The following is an 11,311-nucleotide window of genomic DNA, read 5'->3' as shown; positions in this document are numbered from 1 at the left end:
GAACTTTCCTTTCCTTTCCTGGAACTTTCCTGGAACTTTCCTTTCCTTTCCTTTCCTGGAACTTTCCTTTCCTGGAACTTTCCTTTCCGGGAACTTTCCTTTCCGCGCCTTTCCTTTCCTAGAAATTTCCTTTCCATGGAGTTTCCTTTTCTGGAGCTTTCCTTTCCTGGAACTTTCTGTTCCTGTTACTTTCCTTTCCTGGAGCTTTCCTGGTACTATCCTTTCCTTTCCTGGAACTTTCCTTTCCTTTCCTTTCATTTCCATTCCTGGAACTTTCCTTTCCTGGAACTTTCCTTTCCTTGCACCTTCCTTTCATTGTACCTTCCTTTCCTGGAACTTTCCATTCCTGGAACGTTCCTTTCCTTTCCTGGAACTTTCCTGGAACTTTCCTTTTTTTTCCTTTCCTGGAACTTCCCTTCCCTAGAACTTTCCTTTCCTGGAAATTTCCTTTCCTGGAACTTCCCTTTCCTGGAACTTCCCTTTCCTAAAAATTTCCTTTCCTTGGACTTTCCTTTTCTGGAGCTTTCCTTTCCTGGAACTTTCCCTTCCTGGTACTTTCCTTTCCTGGAAATTTCCTTTCCTGGAAATTTCCTTTCCTTTCCTGGAACTTTCCTGGAATATTCCTGGAATTTTCCTCAAACTTTCCTGGAACTTTCCTAGAACTTTCCTGGAACTTTTCTTTCCTGGAACTTTCCTGGAACTTTCCTGGAACTTTCCTTTCCTGGAAATTTCCTTTCATTTCCTGGAACTTTCCTTTCCTTTCCTTTCCTGGAACTTTCCTTTCCTGGAACTTTCCTTTCCTTTCCTGGAACTTTCCTTTACTGGAACTTTGCTTTCCAGGAACTTTCCTTTCCTTTACTTTCTTGGAAGTTTCCTGGAACTTTCCTGGAACTTTCCTGGAACTTTCCTTTCCTTTCCTTTCCTGGAACTTCCCCTCCCTGGAACTTTGCTTTCCAGGAACTTTCCTTTCCTTTACTTTAATGGAAGTTTCCTGGAAGTTTCCTGGAACTTTGCTTTCCTTTCCTTTCCTGGAACTTCCCTAGAACTTCCCTTCCCTGGAACTTTCCTTTCCTGGAACTTTGCTTTCCTGGAACTTTCCTTTCCTGGAAATTTCCTTTCCTTTCCTTTAACATTCCTGGATCTTTCCTGGAACTTTCCTAGAACTTTCCATTCTTTAACTTTCCTCGAACTTTCCTGGAACTTTCCTCTAATTTTTCTTTCCTGGAACTTTCCTTTCCTGGAACTTTACTTTTTTTTTTCCTTTCCTGGAACTTTCCTTTCTTTTACTGGAACTTTCCTGGAACTTTCCTTGAATTTTCCTGGAACTTTCCTCTAACTTTCCTGGAACTTTCCTTTCCTTTCCTGGAACTTTCCTGGAACTTTCCTTTCCTTTCCTTTCCTGGAACTATCCTTTCCGTAGAACTTCCCTTTCCTGGAAATTTCCTTTCCTGGAACTTCCCTTTCCACAACTTTCCTTTCCTAGAAATTTCCTTTTCTTGGACTTTCCTTCTCTGAAGCTTTCCTTTCCTGGAACTTTCCCTTCCTGGTACTTTCCTTTCCTGGAACTTTCCGTTCCTGGAACTTTCGTTTCCTTTCCTGGAACTTTCCTGAAACTTTCCTTTCCTTTCCTTTCCTGGAACTTTCTTTTCCTGGATCTTTCATTGAACTTTCCTGGAACTTCCCTTCCCTGGAACTTTCCTTCCCTGGAACTTTCCTGGAACTATTCTTTCCTTTCCTGGAACTTTCCTTTCCTTTCCTGGAACTTTCCTTTCCTGGAAATTTCCTTTCCTGGAACTTCCCTTCCCTAGAACTTTCCTTTCCTGTAACTTTCCTTTCCTTGCACCTTCCTTTCCTGGAGCTTTCCTTTCCTGGAACTTTCCTTCCATTGTACTTTCCTTTCTGGGATCTTTCCGTTCTTGGAACTTTCCTTTCCTTTACTGGAACTTTCCTGGAACTTTTCTTTCCTTTCCTTTCTTGAAACTTTCCTTTCCTGGAACTTTCCTTTCCGTGCCTTTCCTTTCCTAGAAATATCCTTTCCTTAGAGTTTCCTTTTCTGGAGCATTCCTTTCCTGGAACTTTCCCTTCCTGGTACTTTCCTTTCCTGGAGCTTTCCTGGAACTATCCTTTCCTTTCCTGGAACTTTCCTTTCCTTTCCTTTCATTTCCTTTCCTGGAACGTTCCTTTCCTGGAACTTTCCTTTCCTGGAACTTTCCATTCTGCGCCTTTCCTTTCCTGGAACTTTCCTTTCTTTGCACATTCATTTCATTGTACTTTCCTTTCCAGGAACTTTCCATTCCTGGAACTTTTTTTTCCTTTCCTCTAACTTTCCTGGAACTTTCCTTTCCTTTCCTTTCCTGGAACTTCCCTTTCCACACCTTTCCTTTCCTAGAAATTTCCTTTCCTTGGACTTTCCTTTCTGGAGCTTTCCTTTCTTGGAACTTTCCCTTCCTGGAACTTTCCTTTCCTGGAGCTTTCCTGGAACTATCCTTTTTTTTTCTTTGAACTTTCCTTTCCTTTCCTTTCATTTCCTTTCCTGGAAATTTCCTTCCTGGAACATTCCTTTCCTGGAACTTTCCTTTCCGCGCCTTTCCTTTCCTAGAACTTTCCTTTCCTTGCACCTTCCTTTCATTGTACTTTCCTTTCCAGGAACTTTCCATTCCTGGAAATTTCCTTTCCTTTCCTGGAAGTTTCCTGGAACTTTCCTTTCCTTTCCTTTCCTTTCCTGGAACTTCCCTTCCCTAGAACTTCCCATTCCTGGAACTTTCCTTTCCTGGAACTTCCCTTTCCACACCTTTCCTTTCCTAGAAATATCCTTTCCTTGGGCTTTCCTTTTCTGGACCTTTCCTTTCCTGGAACTTTCCCTTCCTGGTACTTTCCTTTCCTGGAATTTACTTTCCTGGAAATTTCCTTTCCTTTCCTGGAACTTTCCTGGAGCATTCCTGGAATTTTCCTCAAACTTTCCTGGAACTTTCCTAGAACTTTCCTGGAACTTTTCTTTCCTGGAACTTTCTTTACTTTCCTTTAACTTTCCTTGAACTTTCCTTTCCTGGAAATTTCCTTTCATTTCCTGGAACTTTCCTTTCCTTTCCTTTCCTGGAACTTTCCTTTCCTGGAACTTTCCTTTCCTTTCCTGGAACTTTCCATTCCTGGAACTTTGCTTTCCAGGAACTTTCCTTTCCTTTACTTTCCTGGAAGTTTCCTGGAAGTTTCCAGGAACTTTCCTGGAACTATCCTTTACTTTCCTTTCCTGGAACTTCTCTTCCCTGGAACTTTCCTTTCCAGGAATTTTCCTTTCCTGGAACTTTCCTTTCCTGGAAATTTCCTTTCCTTTCCTGGAACTTTCCTCGAACTTTCCTGGAACATTCCTGGAGTTTTCCTCAAACTTTCCTTGAACTTTCCTAGAACTTTCCTGGAACTTTTCTTTCCTTGAACTTTCCTGAAACTTTCCTGGAACTTTCCTTTCCTTTCCTGAAAATTTCCTTTCCTTTCCTGGAACTTTCCTTTCCTTTCCTTTCCTGGAACTTTCCTTTCCTGGAACTTTCCCGGAACTTTACTTTTTTTTTTCCTTTCCTGAACTTTCCTTTCTTTTCTTTAACTTTCCTGGAATTTTCCTTGAATTTTCCTGGAACTTTCCTCTAACTTTCCTGGAACTTTCCTTTCCTTTCCTGGAACTTTCCTGGAACTTTCCTTTCCTTTCCTTCCCTGGGACTATCCTTTCCTGGAACTTTCCTTTCCTGGAACTTTCCTTTCCTGGAACTTCCCTTTCAACAACTTTCCTTTCCTAGAAATTTCCTTTCCATGGACTTTCCTTCTCTGGAGCTTTCCTTTCCTGGAACTTTCCTTTCCTGGTACTTTCCTTTCCTGGAATTTTCCTTTCCTGGAACTTTTGTTTCCTTTGCTGGAACTTTCCTGAAACTATCGTTTCTTTTCCTTTCCTGGAACTTTCCTTTCCTGTATCTTTCATTGAACTTTCCTGGAACTTCCCTTCCCTGGAACTTTCCTTTCCTGGAACTTTCCTGGAACTATTCTTTCCTTTCCTGGAACTATCCTTTCCTTTCCTGGAACTATTCTTTCCTGGAATTTTCCTTTCCTGGAACTTTCCTTGCCGCACCTTTCCTTTCCTGGAACTTTCCTTTCCTTGCACATTCCTTTCCTGGAGCTTTCCTATCCTGGAACTTTCCTTCCATTGTACTTTCCTTTCCTGGATCTTTCCATTCTTGGAACTTTCCTTTCCTTTCCTGGAACTTTCCTGGAACTTTTCTTTCCTTTCCTTTCCTGGAACTTTCTTTTCCTGGAACTTTCCTTTCCTGGAACTTTCCTTTCCGCGCCTTTCCTTTCCTAGAAATTTCCTTTCCTTGGAGTTTCCTTTTCTGGAGCTTTCCTTTCCTGGAACTTTCCCTTCCTGGAACTTTCCTTTCCTGGAGCTTTCCTGGAACTATCCTTTCCTTTCCTGGAACTTTCCTTTCCTTTCCTTTCATTTCCTTTCCTGGAACTTTCCTTTCCTGGAACTTTCCTTTCCTTAAACATTCCATTCCTTGCACCTTCCTTTCATTGTACTTCCCTTTCCTGGAACTTTCCATTCCTGGAACTTTCCTTTCCTTTCCTCTAACTTTCCTGGAACTTTCCTGGAACTTTCCTTTCCTGGAACTTCCCTTCCGTAGAACTTTTCTTTCCTGGAACTTTCCTTTCCTTGAACTTCCCTTTCCACACCTTTCCTTTCCTAGAAATTTCCTTTCCTTGGACTTTCCTTCCCTGGAGCTTTCCTTTCCTGGAACTTTCCCTTCCTGGTACTTTCCTTTCCTGGCACTTTCCTTTCCTGGAAATTTCCTTTCCTTTCCTGGAACTTTCCTGGAACTTTCTGAAACATTCCTGGAATTTTCCTCAAACTTTCCTGGAACTTTCTTCGAACTTTCCTGGAACTTTCCTTTCCTGGAACTTTGCTTTCCAGGAACTTTCCTTTCCTTTACTTTCCTGGAAGTTTCCTGGAACTTTCCTGGAACTTTCCTGGAACTTTCCTGTAACTTTCCTTTCCTGGAACTTCCCTTCCCTGGAACTCTGCTTTCCAGGAACTTTCCTTTCCTTTACTTTCCTGGAAGTTTTTTGGAAGATTCCTGGAACTTTCCTGGAACTTTCCTTTCCTTTCCTTTCCTGGAACTTAACTTCCCTGGAACTTTTCTTTCCTGGAACTTTCCTTTCCTGGAACTTTCCTTTCCTGGAAATTTCCTTTCCTTTCCTGGAACTGTCCTCTAACTTTCCTGGAACATTCCTGGAATTTTCCTCAAACATGCCTGGAACATTCCTAGAAATTTCGTGGAACTTTTCTTTCCCGGAACTTTCCTGGAACTTTCCTAGGACTTTCCGTTCCTTTCCTGGAAATTTCCTTTCCTTTCCTGGAACTTTCCTTTCCTTTCCTTTCCTGGAACTTTCCTTTCCTGGAACTTTGCTTTCCTGGAACTTTCCTTTCCTTTCCTTTAACTTTCCTGGATCATTCCTGGAACTTTCCAGGAACTTTCCTTTCCTTGAACTTTCCTGGAACTTTCCTGGAACTTTCCTTTCCTGGAAATTTCCTTTCATTTCCTGGAACTTTCCATTCCTTTCCTTTCCTGGAACTTTCCTTTCCTGGAACTTTCCTTTTTTTTCCTGGTACTTTCCTTTCCTGGAACTTTGCTTTCCTGGAACTTTCCTTTCCTTTACTTTCCTGGAAGTTTCCTGGAACTTTCCTTTCCTTTCCTGGAACTTTCCTGTAACTTTCCTTTCCTGGAACTTCCCTTCCCTGGAACTTTGCTTTCCAGGAACTTTCCTTTCCTTTACTTTCCTGGAAGTTTTATGGAAGATTGCTGGAACTTTCCTGGAACTTTCCTTTCCTTTCCTTTCCTTTCCTTTCCTGGAACTTAACTTCCCTGGAACTTTCCTTTCCTGGAAATTTCCTTTCCTTCCCTGGAACTGTCCTCTAACTTTCCTGGAACACTCCTGGAATTTTCCTCAAACATGCCTGGAACATTCCTAGAACTTTCGTGGAACTTTTCTTTCCTGGAACTTTCCTGGAACTTTCCTAGAACTTTCCTTTCCTTTCCTGGAAATTTCCTTTCATTTCCTGGAACTTTCCTTTCCTTTCCTTTCCTGGAACTTTCCTTTCCTGGAACTTTGCATTCCTGGAAATTTCCTTTCTTTTCCTTTAACTTTCCTGGATCATTTCTGGAACTTTCCTGGATCTTTCCTTTCCTTTAACTTTCCTCGATCTTTCCTGGAACTTTCCTGGAATTTTCCTTTCCTGGAAATTTCCTTTACTGGAACTTTTCTTACCTTTCCTTTCCTGGAACTTTCATTTCTTTTCCTGGAACTTTCCTGGAACTCTCCTTGAATTTTCCTGGAACTTTCCTCTAACTTTCCTGGAACTTTCCTTTCCTTTCCTGGAACTTTCCTTTCCTTTCCTTTCCTGGAACTATCCTTTCCTGGAACTTTCCTTTCCTGGAACTTCCCTTTCCACAACTTTCCTTTCCTAGAAATTTCCTTTCCTTGGACTTTCCTTCTCTGGAACTTTCCTTTCCTGGAACTTTCATTTCCACGCCTTTCCTTTCCTGGAACTTTCCTTTCCTTGCACCTTCCTTTCATTGTACTTCCCTTTCCTGGAGCTTTCCATTCCTGGAACTCTCCTTTTCTTTCCTGGAACTTTCCTGGATCTTTCCTTTCCTTTCCTTTCCTGGAAATTCCCTTCCCTAGAACTTTCCTTTCCTGGAACTTTCCTTTCCTGGAACTTCCCTTTCCACACCTTTCCTTTCCTAGAAATTTCCTTTCCTTGGGCTTTCTTTTTCTGGAGCTTTCCTTTCCTGGAACTTTCCCTTCCTGGTACTTTCCTTTCCTGGAACTTTCCTTTCCTGGAAATTTCCTTTCCTTTCCTGAACTTTCCTGAACTTTCCTGGAACATTCCTGGAATTTTCCTCAAACTTTCCTGGAACTTTCCTAGAACTTTTCTGGAACTTTTCTTTCATGGAACTTTCCTGGAACTTTCCTGGAACTTTCCTTTCCTGGAAATTTCCTTTCATTTTCTGGAACTCTCCTTTCCTTTCCTTTCCTGGAACTTTCCTTTCCTGGAACTTTCCTTTCCGTTCCTGGAACTTTCCTTTCCTGAAACTTTGCTTTCTAGGAACTTTCCTTTCCTTTACTTTCCTGGAAGTTTCCTGGAAGTTTCCTGGAACTTTCCTGGAACTTTCCTTTCCTTTCCTTTCCTGGAACTTCCCTTCCATGGAACTTTGCTTTGCAGGAACTTTCCTTTCCTTTACTTTCCTGGAAGTTTCCTGGAAGTTTCCTGGAAGTTTCCTGGAACTTTCCTTTCCTTTCCTTTCCTGGAACTTAACTTCCCTGGAACTTTCCTTTCCTGGAACTTTCCTTCCCTGGAACTTTCCTTTCCTGGAACTTTCCTGGAACTATTCTTTCCTTTCCTGGAACTATCCTTTCCTTTCCTGGAACTTTCCTTTCCTGGAATTTTCCTTTCCTGGAACTTTCCTTTCCGCACCTTTCCTTTCCTGGAACTATCTATTCCTTGCGCCTTCCTTTCCTGGAGCTTTCCTTTCCTGGAACTTTCCTTCCATTGTACTTTCCTTTCCTGGATCTTTCCGTTCCTGGAACTTTCCTTTCCTTTCCTGGAACTTTCCTGGAACTTTTCTTTCCTTTCCTTTCCTGGAACTTTCTTTTCCTGGAACTTTCCTTTCCATGCATTTCCTTTCCTAGAAATTTCCTTTCTTTGGAGTTTCCTTTTCTGGAGCTTTACTTTCCTGGAACTTTCCCTTCCTGGAGCTTTCCTGGAACTTTCCTTTCCTTTCCTGGAACTTTCCTTTCCTGGAACTTTCCTTTTTTTTCCTGGAACTTTCCTGGAATTTTCCTTGAATTTTCCTGGAACTTTCCTCTAACTATCCTGGAACTTTCCTTTCCTTTCCTGGAACTTTCCTGGAACTATCTTTACCTTTCCTTTCCTGGAAGTATCCTTTCCTGGAACTTTCCTTTCCTGGAACTTCCCTTTCCTGGAACTTCCCTTTCCACAACTTTCCTTTCCTAGAAATTTCCTTTCCTTGGACTTTCCTTCTCTGGAGCATTCCTTTCCTGGAACTTTCCCTTCCTGGTACGTTCCTTTCCTGGAACTTTCATTTCCGCGCCTTTCCTTTCCTGGAACATTCCTTTCCTTGCACCTTCCTTTCTTTGTACTTCCCTTTCCTGGAAATTTCCATTCCTGGAACTTTCCTTTTCTTTCTTGGAACTTTCCTGGAACTTTCCTTTCCTTTCCTTTCCTGGAACTTCCCTTCCCTAGAACTTTCCTTTCCTGGAACTTTCCTTTCCTGGAACTTCCCTTTCCACACCTTTCCTTTCCTAGAAATTTCCTTTCCTTGGACTTTCCTTTTCTGGAGCTTTCCTTTCCTGGAACTATCCCTTCCTGGAAATTTCCTTTCCTGGAAATTTCCTTTCCTGGAAATTTCCATTCCTTTCCTTGAACTTTCCTGGAAATTTCCTGGAACATTCCTGGAATTTTCCTCAAACTTTCCTGGAACTTTCCAGGAACTTTCCTGGAACTTTTCTTTCCTGGAACTTTCCTTGAACTTTCCTGGAAGTTTCCTGGAACTTTCCTTTCCTGGAAATTTCCTTTCATTTCCTGGAACTTTCCTTTCCTTTCCTGGAACTTTCCTTTCCTGGAACTTTCCTTTCCGTTCCTGGAACTTTCCTTTCCTGGAACTTTGCTTTCCAGGAACTTTCCTTTCCTTTACTTTCCTGGAAGTTTCCTGGAACTTTCCTGGAACTTTCCTGGAACTTTCCTTCCCTTTCCTTTCCTGGAACTTACCTTCCCTGGAACTTTCCTTTTCTGGAACTTTCCTTTCCTGGAACTTTCCTTTCCTGGAAATTTCCATTCCTTTCCTGGAACTTTCCTCTAAAATTCCTGGAACATTCCTGGAATTTTCCTCAAACTTTCCTGGAACTTCCCTAGAACTTTCTTGGAACTTTTCTTTCCTGGAACATTCCTGGAACTTTCCTTGGACTTTCCTTTCCTTTCCTGGAAATTTCCTTTCCTTTCCTGGAATTTTCCTTTCCTTTCCTTTCCTGGAACTTGCCTTTCCTGGAACTTTCCTTTCCTTTCCTGGAACTTTCCTTTCCTGGAACTTTGCTTTCCTGGAAATTTCCTTTCCTTTAATTTCCTGGAAGTTTCCTGGAAGTTTCCTGGAACTTTCCTTTTCTTTCCTTTAACTTTCCTGGATCTTTCCTGGAACTTTCCTGGAACTATCCTCTCCTTTAACTTTCCTCGATCTTTCCTGGAACTTTCCTTTCCTGGAACTTTCCTTTCCTGGAACTTCCCTTTCCACAACTTTCCTTTCCTAGAAATTTCCTTTCCTTGGACTTTCCTTCTCTGGAGCTTTCCTTTCCTGGAACTTTCCATTCCTGGAACTTTCCTTTCCTTTCCTGGAACTTTCCTGGAACTTTCCTTTCCTGGAACTTTGCTTTCCAGGAACTTTCCTTTCCTTTACTTACCTGGATGTTTCCTGGAACTTTTCCTGGAACTTTCCTTTCCTTTCCTTTAACTTTCCTGGATCATTCCTGGAACTTTCCTGGAAGTTTCCTTTCCTTTAACTTTCCTCGATCTTTCCTGGAACTTTCCTGGAATTTTCCTTTCCTGGAACTTTCCTTTCCTGGAACTTTTCTTTCCTTTCCTTTCCTGGAACTTTCCTTTTTTTTCCTGGAACTTTCCTGGAACTTTCCTTGAATTTTCCTGGAACTTTCCTCTAACTATCCTGGAACTTTCCTTTCCTTTCCTGGAACATTCCTGGAACTATCTTTTCCTTTCCTTTCCTGGAACTATCCTTTCCTGGAACTTTCCTTTCCTGGAACTTCCCTTTCCTGGAACATCCCTTTCCACAACTTTCCTTTCCTAGAAATTTCCTTTCCTTGGACTTTCCTTCTCTGGAGCATTCCTTTCCTGGAACTTTCCCTTCCTGGTACGTTCCTTTCCTGGAACTTTCATTTCCGCGCCTTTCCTTTCCGGGAACATTCCTTTCCTTGCACCTTCCTTTCATTGTACTTCCCTTTCCTGGAAATTTCCATTCCTGGAACTTTCCTTTCCTTTCCTGGAACTTTCCTGGAACTTTCCTTTCCTTTCCTTTCCTGGAACTTCCCTTCCCTAGAACTTTCCTTTCCTGGAACTTTCCTTTCCTGGAACTTCCCTTTCCACACCTTTCCTTTCCTAGAAATTTCCTTTCCTTGGACTTTCCTTTTCTGGAGCTTTCCTTTCCTGGAACTATCCCTTCCTGGAAATTTCCTTTCCTGGAAATTTCTTTTCCTGGAAATTTCCTTTCCTTTCCTTGAACTTTCCTGGAACTTTCCTGGAACATTCCTGGAATTTTCCTCAAACTTTCCTAGAACATTCCAAGAACTTTCCTGGAACTTTTCTTTCCTGGAACTTTCCTTGAACTTTCCTGGAACTTTCCTGGAACTTTCCTTTCCAGGAAATTTCCTTTCATTTCCTGGAGCTTTCCTTTCCTTTCCTTTCCTGGAACTTTCCGTTCCTGGAACTTTCCTTTCCTGGAACTTTGCTTTCCAGGAACTTTCCTTTCCTTTACTTTCCTGGAAGTTTCCTGGAAGTTTCCTGGAACTTTCCTGGAACTTTCCTTCCCTTTCATTTCCTGGAACTTACCTTCCCTGGAACTTTCCTTTTCTGGAACTTTCCTTTCCTAGAATTTTCCTTTCCTGGAAATTTCCATTCCTTTCCTGGAACTTTCCTCTAACATTCCTGGAACATTCCTGGAATTTTCCTCAAACTTTCCTGGAACTTCCCTAGAACTTTCTTGGAACTTTTCTTTCCTGGAACATTCCTGGAACTTTCCTTGGACTTTCCTTTCCTTTCCTGGAAATTTCCTTTCCTTTCCTGGAACTTTCCTTTCCTTTCCTTTCCTGGAACTTTCCTTTCCTGGAACTTTCCTGTCCTTTCCTGGAACTTTCCTTTCCTGGAACTTTGCTTTCCTGGAAATTTCCTTTCCTTTACTTTCCTGGAAGTTTCCTGGAGGTTTCCTGGAACTTTCCTTTTCTTTCCTTTAACTTTCCTGGACCTTTCCTGGAACTTTCCTGGAACTTTCCTCTCCTTTAACTTTCCTCGATCTTTCCTGGAACTTTCCTTTCCTGGAACTTTCCTTTCCTGGAACTTCCCTTTCCACAACTTTCCTTTCCTAGAAATTTCCTTTCCTTGGACTTTCTTTCTCTGGAGCTTTCCTTTCCTGGAACTTTCCCTTCCTGGTACTTTCCTTTCCTGGAACTTTCCTTTCCTGGAACTTTCCTTTCC

Source organism: Haemorhous mexicanus, chromosome Z (assembly GCF_027477595.1).
Source record: "Haemorhous mexicanus isolate bHaeMex1 chromosome Z, bHaeMex1.pri, whole genome shotgun sequence".
In the NCBI taxonomy this organism is placed as follows: Eukaryota; Metazoa; Chordata; class Aves; order Passeriformes; family Fringillidae; genus Haemorhous; species Haemorhous mexicanus.
Note: the sequence above shows the minus strand (reverse complement) of the source record.